The sequence below is a fragment of the Drosophila montana genome, unplaced genomic scaffold (assembly GCF_035044405.1).
Source record: "Drosophila montana isolate Dmon_TW-CO22-7 unplaced genomic scaffold, ASM3504440v1 contig_3290_1, whole genome shotgun sequence".
NCBI classification, from domain to species: domain Eukaryota; kingdom Metazoa; phylum Arthropoda; class Insecta; order Diptera; family Drosophilidae; genus Drosophila; species Drosophila montana.
Window position 1 is genome coordinate 1 of NW_026998174.1, and position 17,029 is coordinate 17,029.

The following is a 17,029-nucleotide window of genomic DNA, read 5'->3' on the forward strand; positions in this document are numbered from 1 at the left end:
ACGTATTGTATTGGCAGTCTTTTTCCTTGTCAAGTATATTAATAGTCTATATGACTCAGTTGTTTCTGGAATAATTTTTATAAATTCAGGACCACTCAGTCTTAGCTTAGAGTCAGATGGGTGGATTATTTGCTTCGAATTTAGTGAGAATAGAGTCTAGAATTTAATATGTCAGGGTTTTGATGTATTGAGCTGTTCTGCAAAACTGCAATATGTGGAGGCTTGTGATTCATATTGTTGACACAAGGCAATCTAGGGTGATTGCGCTTTTTACGCAAGCGAAGCTAGTTTTCAAGCACTAGAAAGATGCCCTGCATGCTCGTTGGAATCAGGTGAGGAAGAAGAATGGGATATTGTTATTAAATGAAAAAGAAAGTAATAAAGAAAGGGAACAACTTTGTTAAAAACCTTGTTTCCTGGAAAGCCGGTTCTGCTGCCATGAGCAAATCGATTGCTTTGCTTGTCGAAGGTGACAGGATTTGAATTCTAGAAATGAATCTGATAGGGTTTTAATGAATTGAACTGTTCTGCAAAACGCCAGTAAGCGGACGCTTGAGATTCATATTGTTGACACAAGGCAATCTAGGGTGACCAACAGCTGTGGACACCCCGCAGCAGAAGTACCCACAGGAGCACATGCATCATCCGACAAATCAGCCGAAGACGGAGAAAAGAAACCTGCCAGAGGCTGTGGCCAAAAGCCACCAAAACAACACAAATAAATGTGAGTCTAAATTTTTTTTATTTGCACCAATGTGGAACACATAAATAAATAAATATACTCATAAGTGCCAAAATAATTATATAGGTGGCAAAAAAATGTATGTTGACTGGTTTATACTACTACCCTAACTTGCCTAAAGAGCTTTCTGGCATTGGTAAGGGACGATAAAAAAAACGTAAGTTTTCGTGAATATACATATGGTGTTTACTATTTGTACGTGCGTTTTATTCATGGTTTTAGGCAAGACCACTCTCCAGGAACTCTGGCCTTTGTCTTTGGCCTGGGGCGGACAAACGATCTCGGAACGGACTCACTCAACTGGTTGATACTTGCCGTCGCTCGCCTCTTCGTCTCTCCTGTTGCGTAGGCCTGGCCGCGCTTAGGGTCTCCGGTCCAAAAAAAACTTGGCGGCCTGGCTGGCGATCTTCGGCGTGAAACTCGGTTGCCTGAAATCCCCTTTTGGCAGTTTCGAAGTTTTTTCTTCTTTTGGCGGTTTTTCATTTTTGGTTTAATTAAACAAAGTTCATTTACATTTTATGGTATTTCTTGAACCACCATTTGGCTGCCTGGCAACTTTTGTTCATGTCCAAAATTTATGCATGTCTAGGTATCGTCACCGACAGGTTCAATGGTTGTTCAAAACTTAGAAACGCAGTTAAGGGGACTTTATGCCCAGCACGCCCGCCGTTCACCGCTGAGAAAGGCGAAGTTTCTGTACATTTGGGCAGCAACAAGATCGGTGCTGAATTTCGGTCCATGCATACATCGAAAAGGTGGTCACCGTTGCTGCCCATATGCACAGCTGCATTTCTGGGCCAACGGCACAGTTGGAGGCCAAAGGCATTACGAAGGGCACCATTTTCGCTCATTCCCCTGCGAGCGTAGGGCACCCGCCTACGCTCTCCCACTTTTTTTTCACTCAAGGCAGTGGATCCTGAGCTAGGCGTTGCCACCCCTGCGAAATTTGGGGACCCCTGCTCTATGGTGCTTAGGGCCCTCACCTATATATCGATATCCCCTAGAGACTTCACCATGCAACAATGTATAAAGAATAATGCCTTATTTTACACTCGGATTCTAGTTGCCTGAAGAAATAGACCACAGTGTGTTTAAAAAAAATATATATATAACATAAAATCCTAAACAAATAAATAAAACTGCCTAAAATCTCAATTCCTGCAACTGTGGTAAGTCCTAGACTAAGAAGTGCGAAAAAGAAGGAGGGATAACATAGCAGGCGCCACCCCACCGGCGTCAGCCACAAAAAGATATGCGGATTATTTAGACATTTTTGGCCTGGAAGGAGAAGCCCCTGAACTCAAGAAATCAGCAAAAATCATTAATAAAGCGAATAAAACTATCCAAAACAAATTCCAAAGAGAATGCAAATAGAGAAGTAACAAAAACAAATGACATCTCTTCTACAGAGATTAGTGACAGCTCAATGAGTGACACATCATAAATACACTAATGTTAATATGGGATCAGCGGACAATTATCTTAAAAAGCTACCCAACTCAGCAATTAAGTACCTGAAAAACCCAATTACAAACAGCAACAAAGACAACGAAAATAGGAATTAAGTCTTGATTTCAAACATATATAACTCAGATACCACCAAAAATGGTCCAATTATTGAAAAACCAACGTTCCTGTATGATGCTGAACATGTAGGAGCTGCTTGCGTGCTAGTAGACACAAGTCAAAGCGAAGGCATCCAAAACAAAAACGTAAAAAATTGACTATTCCTTTTCGAAAAAATTCGACACCTTAAAGTCAAAGGTCTGAAGAGCATAACGGCGCTAGGAGTAACTCTATACAATTTGTATTTTGATGATGCTACCAATGCAAACAACATAATTAACAAGTAAGAGGTTCTAGTCGGGAGCTCCCGACTAGGGGATACCCTGAATCCTCTTCTTCCAACAGGCGATAGGTATAAAATGAAAGATACTTGATATATATATACTATACTATTCTAGAAGCTACATGTCAAGTTTGGTGATTTTAGCTCTTATTATTTACCAAAATTGCTCAAAAAACAGGATTTCGATATCGGTTTTCATCGATCGCTTGGCAACGGGGCAAGTTATAGAATATCGGAAACAAACTCGATCTGCGCGGGCACTAGGAAGACCTACAGCTAAAATTGCAAGTCTCTTGCTCTTATAGGTTCTGAGATCCTTGCGTTCATACATACGGACAAACGGACGGACGGACAGACGGACGGACGGACAGACAGTCGGACATGGCTAGATCGACTCGGCTGTTGATGCTGATCAAGAATATATATACTTAACTCCGACTGGGGTCGGAGATGCTTCCTTCTGCCTGTTACATACATTTGCACAAATACATTATACCCTTTTTACCCATTTTCAATGGGTTCAGGGTATAAAAATGACAGTCTCAGCCAATTTAACTACAAAGCTTTCGTCCCGAGGAACTACACGGAGACATATGGACACATATAGTCCGCGGGGTACCAACAAGCTGGTCAGACGAGGATATTTACAATAACATTCAATCTGAAATTAAAATTAAATCGGTCGAGAAAATAATGAGGAGAAAAAAAATGAAGCGGGTGAAGTATTAAATGAGACTATATTAGAACCAACTGAAACAGTCAAAATATACTTCCTAAATAATGAAATACCCAAATCAGTGCAACCTTTTAACATTTTCTCCTTAAAAGTAATGCACTTCTTCCCAAATGTAAGACAATGCTTCAATTGTGGACGACTGGGACACACTAACTCTAGGTGTAAATCCAAAAAACGATGTCTCAGCTGTGGCAAAGAAATTGGATGGCCCCCTGAATGCAAAAGTGGAAAATGTATCTTATGCAATTGTAGTGGACATCACTCCTGGGAGAAGAGCTCCTGCCCAGTGTGGAACAAGAAAACCGATATTCTAAAAATCATGACAATAAAAAAACTTGCCAGAAAAGAGGTTGTAGAAAGCTATTCTCTCAACAACAATGAAATATACACCAAAAAAAAATATGAAGCCAATTTCCCCCAACTAAGTCCAAAAATAAAAAACGTGATCAGCAATGACACAAGTGTCAATTAAATCATCAATAAATCGAAATACAGGAAGGCGGTGCAGCAGGTCGTGGGATTCAATAAGACACGCCCACACTTCAGTCTACCCTCATACACTAATGATACAAGCGATTAGATATACAATTACCCAAAGAAGGATGAAACTACAGCAATATGTAAAGAACTATTTCAACTATTTTCTCCACTTTTCCATGATAACAATATAATAAAATTGGGAAAAGACAAATTTGAAAATACACTTAAACATCAAAATGAACCACTTAACTCATACCCAACGAGAAGGAAGGGCTATCTTCGGCACGCCGAAGATTTAATACCCTTGCAGACCCAACCTTTTCATAATGCTCATAGTGCTTTGCCCGTATCTAAGAAGCACAGGGAAAATAGTTAATGACAGTTAATTAACCGAGTATGGTTAAGATGTCTTGAAAAACAAAAAAAATTTCCATATAACAACTTAATTTCGACCGATCGTTCCCATGGCAGCTATATGATATAGTTGTCCGATCCTTATAGGATTTTGCATATTTTTGGGGAGCATAGTAAAACTAATAAATGCCGAGTTTGGTAAAGATATCTTGAAAAAGAAAAACATTTTCCATACAACAGCTTAATTTTCGACCGATCGTTCCTATGGCAGCTATATGATATAGTGGTCCGATCTTAATAGGATTTTGCATATAAATGGGGAGCGTAGTAAAACTAATAAATACCGAGTTTGGTCAAGATATCTTGAAGCACATAAAAATTTTCCATACAAAAACTTAATTTTCGACCGATCTTTCCTATGGCAGCTATATGATATAGTTGTCCGATCTTAATAGGATTTTGCATATATATGGGGAGCGTAGTAAAACTAATAAATACCGAGTTTGGTCAAGATATCTTGAAGCACATAAAAATTTTCCATACAAAAACTTAATTTTCGACCGATCTTTCCTATGGCAGCTATATGATATAGTTGTCCGATCTTAATAGGATTTTGCATATATATGGGTAGCGTAGTAAAACTAATAAATACCGAGTTTAGTCAAGATAACTTTATAAACAAAAATGTTTTTCATACAAGAACCTACTTTTCGACCGATCGTTCCTATGGCAGCTATATGATATAGTGGTCCGATCCAGCTGGTTTTGACATATGAGCTGCGTGCAACAGAAAGAGGGAATTCTGCAAAGTTTCATAATGATAGCTTTAAAACTGAGAAACTAGTTCGCATAGAAACAGACAGACGGACATGGCTATATCAACTCGGCTGTTGATACTGATCAAGAATATATATACTTTATGGGGTCGGAGATGTCTCCTTCTATGCGTTTCACATTTCACGACAAAATTATATAACCCTCTGCAAGGGTATAATAAGATCCCAAAATACTGGTGGTCTGATGACCTACAAAAAATGTACAGACATGTGCTAGCAAGCAAAGGCCAACAAGTTCCCCTCCATTATCAATTTCAACAAAGCCATTGCTCTAAAAAAACTCTGGAATAATGCAGTTGCCAAAGCAAAAAAGAAAGGTACACTAGCAAAATCAGCATGTTGGACAAGCAACCGAACACAAGAACGGCCTGGAGATTCCTCAACTCCCTGAAAAATAGCCCACAACCAGAACCGTCCAAACTCTGCCCATCTATGCACAAGCATTTTCTACAAATGTTAAAAGATCAGATATCACGAATAACCAATTTCCAGGAACTCAGCTTCCCAAAAGAGCAAAATTCTGCAGATGTGCTCGTTTCCATGTCAGACCTCACCGAAACCCTGGATCACAAAAGATCCACGGCGGGGGGACAGGATAAAATAACATATGACATGCTCAAGGCATTAAATGAATACGGGAAAGCAAACCTCATTGACATATACAATGGCCTCTTAAAAGACTGTATAATTCCTCCGCAGTGGAGAATTATTAATATAGCACCCATACTCAAACAAGGCAAAGACCCTATAAACTTCGAGAACTATAGGCCAATATCTCTAATATCGGTCCTTGCAAAAACAAATAACATGATGATCAAAAACAGAATTTACAAATATGTAGAAGAAAATAACATCTTACCTATAAAGTCCTATGCATACAGAAAAAACAAATCCACGGCCATGTGCATAAATGACTTACTTACCACAATCTCGCTACTTAAACAACAAAAAAAGCAGATGTCATAGTCAGTCTAGAGTTAACAATGCATATAACTGCGTCTGCCTAGAATTCTTATGTAAAATCATGTTACATGAGAGAATACCCTCAAAATAAGTCAAGTGGATAGTGAACTTCATGTCTAGCAGAATTCTGAAAGTTGGAGAAGAAATGTTAGAAGTAAGCGGAGGAATCCCGCAAGGTAGCTGCCTGTCTCCTATACTATTCAACCTGTATATTAAAAGACCACCAAATAGAAGACCCAGACACTAAAGTGTACCAGTATACAGATGATTTTATAATCCTATCCAGCAAACGATCTTTACCAATCGCAGTAAAAAACATACAGGACAAGTTATCAACGTTCCATTTAGTATGCGAAGATATAGGCTTGAGCTTCAATGCCAACAAAACAGCTTCCCTATCGATGAGCAAAAGCAAGAAAAGAATGGTAAACTTAGTCTTAAACGGAAGGAACATACCGCAAGCCTCGGAGATCAAATTTCTGGGAAGGTCGCTGAGCACAAATATGTCGCGAAGAAATCATCTAAAAGATGTAAAAACAAAAATGCTGAAGAGCCAACAGGACCTGCAATACTCAACTTCGATCAAAGCTGGCCTCAGACCAAGTGTTGCCGTGAATATATACAAAACCTTCATTAGAAGCAGAATAGAATATGCCTGCACTACATTAAACATGAACAAAGGCATAACAAAAAACTCACCTCACTGCTTGCAATCCCACTTAGGAGATGTATGGGAGTGACACCTTCCACACCGACCCACGCTTGCAGGAGAACTCCCTCCCCTGTTCAGGACTGAATTGTTAACCGTTAAAGAAATACTTAAACTCAAAACATACAATCAAGACCTCTGTAACACAATCAAATCAACGGAACATAAATCTCCATACAGGAAAACATACTGGACAACACAAAATCAAAAACAAAGTATATTTCAAACCCAAATTTAAAAGTAACCACTAAAATATTAAGCAATAATAAAAGTAATACCTCTCTAGAGGAAATACAATCGACCTTTAAAAATACACTCCATAAATTTCAAGACTTGGGATACCGCATTTTTGCAACAGACGCCTCTATAACTGAAAACGCAGTTGGAATAGCGGTATGCAACGTTACCGACGAGGAAGAACACATCCTCAACTGCAACAAAACAATCTCCTCCACCTCTGCGGAATTATTAGCCATAAAAACGTCAATGGAAATAGCGCAGCAAAGAATATCGCCAAATACGTAATATTTACGGACATCATGGGGCGACAGCGCTACTTAAGCAAAAATATTCATCCTCAACATAGGAGCGGAAATACATGAGATATTAGACTGGACAAGCTTAGAAAAAGCAGAAATTATATGGGTCCCGGGTCACAAAAGGATACAAATTAATGAAATAGCGGAGGCATTGGCCAAAAAGGCATGTACAGAGGGCATCCCTCTCAACACAAGCTTTAGTGTGGGAGATGCATTTAGAGCATCAAAAAGACGCATATGGCAGACATGGAATAGCCACTTCAAAGAGTTATGCAGAACCAAAGGCAACACATTCTTTAGTTATTTCCCGGTCCTAACAGAAAACCCATGGCATAAAAAGATAAAGTGGACAGCCTCTAATATAAAACTTATAAACCGCCTCTTCACTGGTCATACGTATGACAAAAAGTACCCCCATAAAATCAATAAAACTGATACTGACATGTGTGAAACATGTAATGAAGTAGAAAGCGCAGAACACTTAATTTTCCAATGCCATAAACTTAACAAATTAAGAAGAAAATATAAAATTTTCACTCGAGCCGAGACAACTAAAGACATCTTAAAAACAAAAGAACAACTATATTTAAGAGAACTAACAAAATTCATAAATTAAGCAAGAATAAAAAACGGGTCCGCCATCTAACTTATTTTTTTCAACTAGTGCTTATTTCGTGAATGGCAACATTTAGCTCATGTCTGATTTGACAGATAATTAGTTTTATCCTTCCCCTGAACGAATATGGCTGTGAATACGCTTGAACAACGCTGGGAAATATTGCGACATTACTTTGAAAATCATGGTAATGTTGCAGAATGTGTGCGAAAATGCGTACGGATTTTGGAAGAAGAGAAGCACCTTCAGCTCCGTATGTTCGTTATCTTGTGAAAAAAGTGAAAGAAACTGGCATCCTCATCGATAAACCAAAGCGTGAAAAGCCAAAAACAGTGCGTATACCCGAGAATATTGCTGCTGTGGCAGAAAGTGTGCGTGAAGCGCCATCAACATCAATTCACCGTCGTTCTCAACAATTGAACATTTCGGAGACATCATTGAGACGAATTTTGCATAAAGACCTTGGTATGACGCCATACAAAGTCCAATTGGTTCAGAAGTTGAAGCCAACTGACCATCTGACCAATGCGCTTTTGCTTCGCTAAGTGGGCCTGCGATCGACTTACAGAATATGCCGATTTTGCCCAAAATATTATCTTTTCAGATGAAGCTCATTTTGATCTTGGCGGGTATGTAAACAAGTAAAATTGTCGCACTTGGGGCACAGAAAACCCGCACGCATACATTAAAAAGCCGATGCACCCAAAACGAGTCACTGTTTGGTGCGGATTTTGGTCCAGAGGCATAATTGGGCCATTTTTCTTCGAAAATGAGCAAGGAGTTGCCGTTACAGTCAATGGCGATCGTTATCGGGCCATGTTGAACGAATTTTTGTTCACAAATATTGAAGAGGAGGATATTGGCAACATTTGGTTTCAACAGGACGGCGCTACGTGCCACACAGCCGAAGCTACACTCGCATTATCAGCCGCAGAGCTGATGTCGTTTGGCCACCTCGGAGTTGCGATTTGACACCGTTGGACTATTATTTGTGGGGTGCCTTCAAAGATAAGTGTTACGCCGACAAGCCAGAGACAATTGACTCTTGAAAGGACAATATTCGTGAAGCCATTGGTGAAATACAGCTGCACACAATCGATAATGTGCTTAAAAACTGGACGGATCGTGTAGGCTACTGCATGGCCAGCCTAGGCAGCCATTTGATTGAAATTATTTTCCATTATTAACCGGAAGGATTGTACTTTCAAATAAAAAAAGAAATTTGATAAAAAATTCAGTAGTTTTTTTTATACCATTTTCAAAAAAAAAAGTTATTTGGCGGACCCGTTATTTAAAAATTACATAACCATTACAATTACAGGTAAACACCAGCTTACTGAACCAACACAAACAACTGACTACGTAGCTTTTGAGTACCCCAGTTAGACACGTTTTCTAGTCGGATTCGAAAGCCCAGAGGACCGTCGAATAACCATTAAGTTGGACGGATGCGTGTAGGTGGATGGATACTAGAGAAGTATGACATAGTTCAATTAGCTCCTTAGTAGTTAAATAGATAATTAAATCTATGTGTTAGCTTCAGACTCCCGAAGTGAGAGTCGAGTGAGAAGTTATTCTATTTCAGATTTGTAAATTTGAGGGAAAGTTGAATAACAATTAATGAGAAGGATGCTAATGAATTTTATGAGAAAAGAGAAGGATGAAGAGTTCAATTATCTCCATGAAAACTAGTCATAACTAAGGTTGATAAGAACGAAAAAGGAAGATTAGGACTAATTCAAGTTTGATTAAAGAGAAAACATCAAACGTAAACGAAAATGAGAATTATACTTGATGTTTATTTATGGACAGAGAATAGAATACATTTTACGGTCGATATAATGGAAAAACAATTCATAACAAAGTATATATTTGGTTTAATTCAATTTGGTTAAATAGAAAACAGCAAACGGAAACGAAAATTAAATTATTCTAGTTTTACAAGAATAAGTTGAAAAATTAAATTATTCTAGTTTTACAAGAATAAGTTGAATTTTAAAAAGGACAAGTATATATATATGTTGTTAATGAAAATTTTACATTTTATGAAAAAAACAGAAAAAGGGACAAACAAAAATTTATTTGGGTCAAAAAGTATAATTTGATTTAACGAAAGCAGAATATTTTTTTTATTAAACGCAATAAAATAAAATAAAAGGTTAGAGATTTTTTTGAAAACCAATATAATTTACACTAATCGCAGAAGAAAATTATGTTTTGGGTTATTATTGAATAAGCGCAAAACAAGAAGATTAAATTCTTCTAGAATCGAAAAAGTAAAAACGGAAAAGGAACCAACAAAATTAAATTTGATTAAAAGATAAAATGAAATTATTATAGTTTAAATAAAATATTCCAATAAATATATGCATAAAAACAAGTAAGAGGTTCTAGTCGGAAGCTCCCGACTAGGAGATACCCTGAACCCTCTTCTTCCAACACCAAATGCGGCTCGCGCTGCGCGCTCGATTGATTTAGTAGTAATAAAGATAAATTAAAATAAAAAAAAAACTCTTCCCTTGGCAGGGTTCGAACTCGCAACTAACCGCACCACTTACCGCTGCCTCTACTCAAGGGCCGCACCAATAATTGAGCATTAATAAGAAAAAAACCAATTAAAATAGCAGCACAGAAAACAATACAATCGCATTTGCAATGCTGTTGATAGAATTCAAAGCAGACGCGCATGAATGTGTGTGTGTGTACATGTATACAGAAATTCTTGGAATTTGCGCAGCAGCTATGCTGCTAACACGTGCGCATTTAACTTTTGTGTTTCTTAACCGATCTTAATGAAATTTTCGACAGTACATCTTGTTGTAGACTAGAATAAAGAATATTTGTGTATTCTCAAAAATGTAATTGCATATAAATTGTGGCTTAAATTGATGGGCAATACAAGTTGGATAATTAACTTGATTTATAGCTTTTCGGTGGTAGCGGGGAGGTGCCGATAGGTATAAAATGAAAGATACTTGATATATATATACTATACTATTCTAGAAGCTACATGTCGTTTGGTGACTAGCTCATATTTGCCGAAATTGCTGAAAGAACAGGATTTCAATATCGATTTTTATCGATTACTTGGAAACGGGGCAAGTTAGCGAATATCGGAAAAAAAAACCTGATCTGCGCGAGCATTAGGAGGGACCTACAGCTAAAATTTCAAGACTCTAGGTTCTGATATCCTTGCGTTCACATAGACGGACAGACGGACGAACAGACTGATAGACAGACAGACAGACGGACACGGCTAGATCGACTCGGCTATTGATGCTGATCAGAGAATATATATACTTCTGCCTGTTACATACATTTGCACAAATACAACATACCCCGATTACCCATTTAAAAAATTAAAAAGGAGTAAACAAACAATGAATAAAATAAAAATGAATTTATTTTATTTGGAAAAGAACGAAATAGTATAATTAGTTTAGTTTAAAAATAAAAATTCAATTTTAGAAAAGAAAAAGTATATTCAAGTTATATGAATTATTTTCCAATTTTGAAGTGCTTCAGTCGAATTTTAGAAGCAGACTGGCTAGATATTGTATGTGGGCATTGGCAACTAAGGCAAATTTCAGAATTTAGTTTCAAGGCCTACTTAAAAATGAGTAAAATTTTTTAGAATTCAAAAGCATACTTGGATCAGGGAAGTGTAATTATAGTTTGAGTAGAGCTAAAAGAACTACTGTTCAACGTTCAGTTCCAACATGAGAGTCGAGTGATAAGTAACCTTTTCGAGATTTTTAATTTTAGGGAAAGTCTAATACATTTTAAGAGAAAAAAAGGTCAAACATATGAAAAAAGGAGAAGGAATTAAAATTTAATTATCTTCTAAATGAAAAAATGACATAATTGGGTAAGAAAATTTCCTATTTCAGAATTATGAGATATTTGGGTCAATGTTAAGGGCGAAAAAATGTGCCTTAATTAATAGAGCTTAAGAATACTTTCTGTCTGCAAGCTATAAAGGAAGAGGACCGCCAGCCGAGAATCTAAACAAAATTTAGCTAAATATTTACCAATTTTGGGAGTCTGTTCGCATATTTATATGCTATTTACTTACAATTCATCTGGACAAGGCTGCTTTGAATTATTGAGATTTTGAGGAAATTTAGAAGATTTGTACGTTGTCCGAGAGCTCATTATGTTAGTGTGCTCCTACTATTATTCATCCAGAGGGCTATCTTGTTTAATTGCTCTTGTTGCTTTTGAACTATATTATTGAGCATCTGGTAGTCGTCGATTGGCTGAGTGGCAGTGGTATTAGATGTAGAAGCAGTGTTTGTAGCTGGCTCATTTTCTTGCATATTTTTTTATTGGTTTCTCTTTTTGTACGTTTCTGACGATGTTGCCGCTGTAAATACCTTGGAGATTGCCTATTTTTTAGGGTATGACCCTTGCTGTTTGACTTTGACATCGATTTTGTAATTTTGTGTGTGAGTTGCCGCAGATTTCGCATTTTGCCCGAAGATTTGTCGGTTTGTTACAAGAAATAGCAAGATGATCATTGCCACATTTGACGCATCGCGGAGAATGGGGACAGAAACGAGCCGTGTGATTGAATCTTTGGCAACGAATGCACTGAGGTAATTTCTTATCATTTTTAGGCCATTCAAGTCGGACAACGTATTTACAGAGAGGGCGGACTCCGAATAATTAAAACCATACTAGAAAGCTCATCTTTAATAAGGTCTGTGCTTGTGAAGGATAGGATGCCACACTTCACTACTTTGAAAGACCTTTCACTCTGCATCTGGTATGTATTGTATTGACATTTTTCTATTTCAAGGATATTTATTATTAATCTGTATTTAGCAATAGTTTCTGGAATGATTTTGACCATTCCAGAACCACAAAGTTTCAATTTGAATTCAGTGATTGGAGGGTTATTTACCACGAGCTCGGCAAGAATGGGATCAAGAGTTGTACTCGATAAGTTGTCAGGGCTTTGAGCAATATAACTATTCTGCATAATAATATGCGGAGGTTTGGGAAGTATTGTGTTATTACAAAACATCAAATGCTATTGTCAACAGCTGTGAAGGCGACAACAGCAGAAGTAGCTTCTGGAGCAGAATATAATATGCGCATATTGCGCGTTGCGTTGTGGCGTGTAAGCCTTTTGCGAGTTTTAGGCAAGAATTTAAAATTGCACTGCTTGCGCAGACGAAATTGGTTTTCATGGCTTAGATTTTCAAAATTTCAGCTATTAGCACTTGAAATTTTTCCATCATCTGTCTTGGATTCTCCATTTCCAATAATTAACTGCGAAAAATCACTCATGAAAAGAGTACTTAGAACAGATGTGGATGGCGAAAGTGCCGACAGGGGCGGAGAGGAATGGGACATTTTATTAACAAAATAGGAAAGCTAATTTAAAACTTTGAAAAGCCTTAATTCCTGGTTTTTGCTACTCGATTGCCTTGCTTCTCAGGATTTAAATATTTTGTTCATAAAATAATAATATTACCGATTTTAGAAGAATTTTAGCAGTTTCACTACGTTTGAATTGGAGAAAAGAATTTATTTTTTCAGATTTTTGACGCGTTTTAGTCACCATAATCATTACATAAGAAGCGGACTCCGAATATGGTGTTGCTCTTTTCTGACAGAGCCATGCCAATTTTGTAACTTGGGGCTATATAATCTTCTGACCTCATCCCATCCGAGTCAGTTCCTCTTTGATATGGTCAGTTCAGTTCACTTCTCATCGGTACGTATTGTATTGGCAGTCTTTTTCCTTGTCAAGTATATTAATAGTCTATATGACTCAGTTGTTTCTGGAATAATTTTTATAAATTCAGGACCACTCAGTCTTAGCTTAGAGTCAGATGGGTGGATTATTTGCTTCGAATTTAGTGAGAATAGAGTCTAGAATTTAATATGTCAGGGTTTTGATGTATTGAGCTGTTCTGCAAAACTGCAATATGTGGAGGCTTGTGATTCATATTGTTGACACAAGGCAATCTAGGGTGATTGCGCTTTTTACGCAAGCGAAGCTAGTTTTCAAGCACTAGAAAGATGCCCTGCATGCTCGTTGGAATCAGGTGAGGAAGAAGAATGGGATATTGTTATTAAATGAAAAAGAAAGTAATAAAGAAAGGGAACAACTTTGTTAAAAACCTTGTTTCCTGGAAAGCCGGTTCTGCTGCCATGAGCAAATCGATTGCTTTGCTTGTCGAAGGTGACAGGATTTGAATTCTAGAAATGAATCTGATAGGGTTTTAATGAATTGAACTGTTCTGCAAAACGCCAGTAAGCGGACGCTTGAGATTCATATTGTTGACACAAGGCAATCTAGGGTGACCAACAGCTGTGGACACCCCGCAGCAGAAGTACCCACAGGAGCACATGCATCATCCGACAAATCAGCCGAAGACGGAGAAAGAAACCTGCCAGAGGCTGTGGCCAAAAGCCACCAAAACAACACAAATAAATGTGAGTCTAAATTTTTTTTATTTGCACCAATGTGGAACACATAAATAAATAAATATACTCATAAGTGCCAAAATAATTATATAGGTGGCAAAAAAATGTATGTTGACTGGTTTATACTACCCTAACTTGCCTAAAGAGCTTTCTGGCATTGGTAAGGGACGATAAAAAAAACTTAAGTTTTCGTGAATATATGTATATACGTGTGTACTATTTGTACGTGCGTTTTATTCAAGGTTTTAGGCAAGACCACTCTCCAGGAACTCTGGCCTTTGTCTTTGGCCTGGGGCGGACAAACGATCTCGGAACGGACTCACTCAACTGGTTGATACTTGCTGTCGCTCGCCTCCTCGTCTCTCCTGTTGCGTAGGCCTGGCCGCGCTTAGGGTCTCCGGTCCAAAAAAACTTGGCGAAAAGGTGGTCACCGTAGCTGCCTATATGCACAGCTGCATTTCTGGGCCAACGGCCCAGTTGGAGGCCAAGGGCATTACGAAGGGCACCATTTTCGCTCATTCCCCTGCGAGCGTAGGGCACCCGCCTACGCTCTCCCACTTTTTTTCACTCAAGGCAGTGGATCCTGTGCTAGGCGTTGCCACCCCTGCGAATAGAGGGCAATTTTTTTTATTTAAATTTATCTTTATTACTACAAACGAGCGCGTAGCTTAAGCTGCATTTGGTTTTTGAATAAGAGGGTTCAGGGTTTCACCTTGTCGGGAGCTCCCGAATAGAACCTTTTACTTGCTCTCTTTTATGTTCTCATAAATTTCTAATTTCTTGTCCAAACATTTATCCCGGAGGTTACCAGACATTGACAGTGACTGTGGTCGGACAGTGGAGCGTTCAATCGCCCCCTCTGCAAATGCGGCTCCCTCTCAAAGGTGGCTAACAACATCAATAGGAAAGGACTCTAACCAATAGATTTGCCGAGTTATTCGACGACTTTGAAGATGACGAATCCGATTCAGATCATGATATGGGCTTGCCACCATCAGACGACGAGTCCGCCATTGCTGTTGATCCCAGTGCGCCTCCAGTTGCTACGAAGTCACCCGCTGTAGCTTCCACAGCCGTCAATAACCCTTCTGAAGCGAATGCAGCAGCTCAGAGCTCTATTGTTTTAACTGGCATTGACAGCCTCAATGACCTCAAGACCGTAATTGCCCCTGTAGTGGACATGAATGACATAGTAATTGGCTCTAATATGGGAAGAACTATTCGTCTACAAGCCAAGGATGTGTATACATTCACAACCCTATAAACAAGTCCACCAAAGAGCCTATGAATTTGTTCTTTTTAAACATTGAGACCGCGTTCAACAACAAGGACATACATAATATTAAAATATTAAATAGGCAAAATATCAAGATCGAGCATAGCTCCTCGGAGTGCGACAAGCCAGCTGGCGTACCACCCACCTCCGTTCACTGTGGAGGAAATCATCCTGCCACCTATAAGGGCTGCCTGTGATACAAATAGTACTTGGGAATATCGAGAGCAGCAGGTAACAAAACCAACAAATGCACTACTAAACCGAGTCGGGCTCATCATGGTGGCCAAGTGGCCAGTCACATAACTAACAGCAGCAACAACACCTGATACCAGAAGCGCAGCGTTCTGCTGGAAGTAGCTGGAATGGCTTGTTCTCCGATGCATCCAGAAGTAATGACTCAGAACTACCTACACTACCCCTATGTCCAGCTCAAGCTCGCCTAGAGCGGCTTTAACTAGTACAGCAGCTGCAGCAGAGATCCCAAATGCTGCTACAACAACAACGCCAAGAGACTTCCAACGGAAGTAATAACGAGTTATTATCCGCTGTCAAGGACCAGTATTCTCACCGCTCTGAGCTCCAAATGACCTCCTTACGCATATTGATCTGGAATGCTAATGGCATTTTAGAACAAGCGCCGGAGCTTGAGCCAACAAAATCGATGTGATCCTGCTGAGCGAAACTAGACTCCGAAATTAACGATTTCGATGTTATTTTCAACTCCGTGGGATCCAAAGCGCTTATTGGTGGCGATTGGAATGAGCGGCTGTGGGGTGACCGCTCCATCAGCCCCAGAGACGCACTGCGTTCTAGTAAAAGTCCTAGCGACAGGTTCTCCAACTAGGTACCCCTACGGCCGTAGAGGAAGCCCGTCCTGCCTAGACTTTGCCCTGTATCAAGGAATACCCGATGGGATTATAAGGATTTCAGACTCCTGGGACCTGTAAATATGGAGATATATATACATATATATTGTCAAGATCATGGTCATTGTGTGTGTGATTGAATGGGAGGGGAAAGGGGGATTGGGAGGGTGAGTGCGTTGGTGACGCATGCGCCAGTTGCTATGATATCAGCGAGCTATAATGCGGCTTGTTGTCGAGTGTGAATATAATTTTTAAATAAAATTTATTTAGTCATCTGAAAGATTTAAAGTGAAAAGTCATCGACATCAGCAAGCAATTAAACAGACTACGCTATGCACAAGCCTTTTCGCGTGCTATGTAAAAATTACAATAGTTTGCATCACGTTCTCTCTACCGAACTTTCTCTACCCCTAATAAAATAATTGCTTTCAGGATACCTTCACTGACCATTTCCAGCTATGAGCAGGGGCATAGCTTGCCGGACAGGCACGGCAATTTTCATAATTGTATATATGTATAATGTATTTAATAATTAGGAAGACACTCGTTTTGTCGATCATTAATAAATAAATAAATAGAAAAAAAAATAAAATATTCCTAAAATGTCGTCAACATCAGCAAG

General features: G+C 38.8%; 2 long non-coding RNA genes across 6 annotated transcripts; both read left to right on the forward strand.

The window, feature by feature from the left end:
* The first annotated feature begins 683 nt into the window (after positions 1-683).
* Positions 684-14,869, forward strand: LOC135434352 (uncharacterized). The gene is made up of 3 exons (XR_010437229.1): positions 684-724; positions 809-899; positions 14,508-14,869. It is a non-coding gene; the product is annotated as an uncharacterized LOC135434352 (long non-coding RNA).
* On the forward strand, positions 11,535-14,217 carry LOC135434351 (uncharacterized). Of its 5 annotated transcripts, none has more exons than XR_010437225.1 (4): positions 12,169-12,224; positions 12,287-12,592; positions 12,652-13,883; positions 13,976-14,217. It is a non-coding gene; the product is annotated as an uncharacterized LOC135434351 (long non-coding RNA). The 5 variants fall into 5 exon arrangements; XR_010437228.1 differs by having other exon boundaries at positions 12,652-13,798; positions 14,129-14,217; XR_010437226.1 differs by having other exon boundaries at positions 12,652-13,549; positions 13,611-14,217.
* Positions 14,870-17,029: the final 2,160 nt, after the last annotated feature.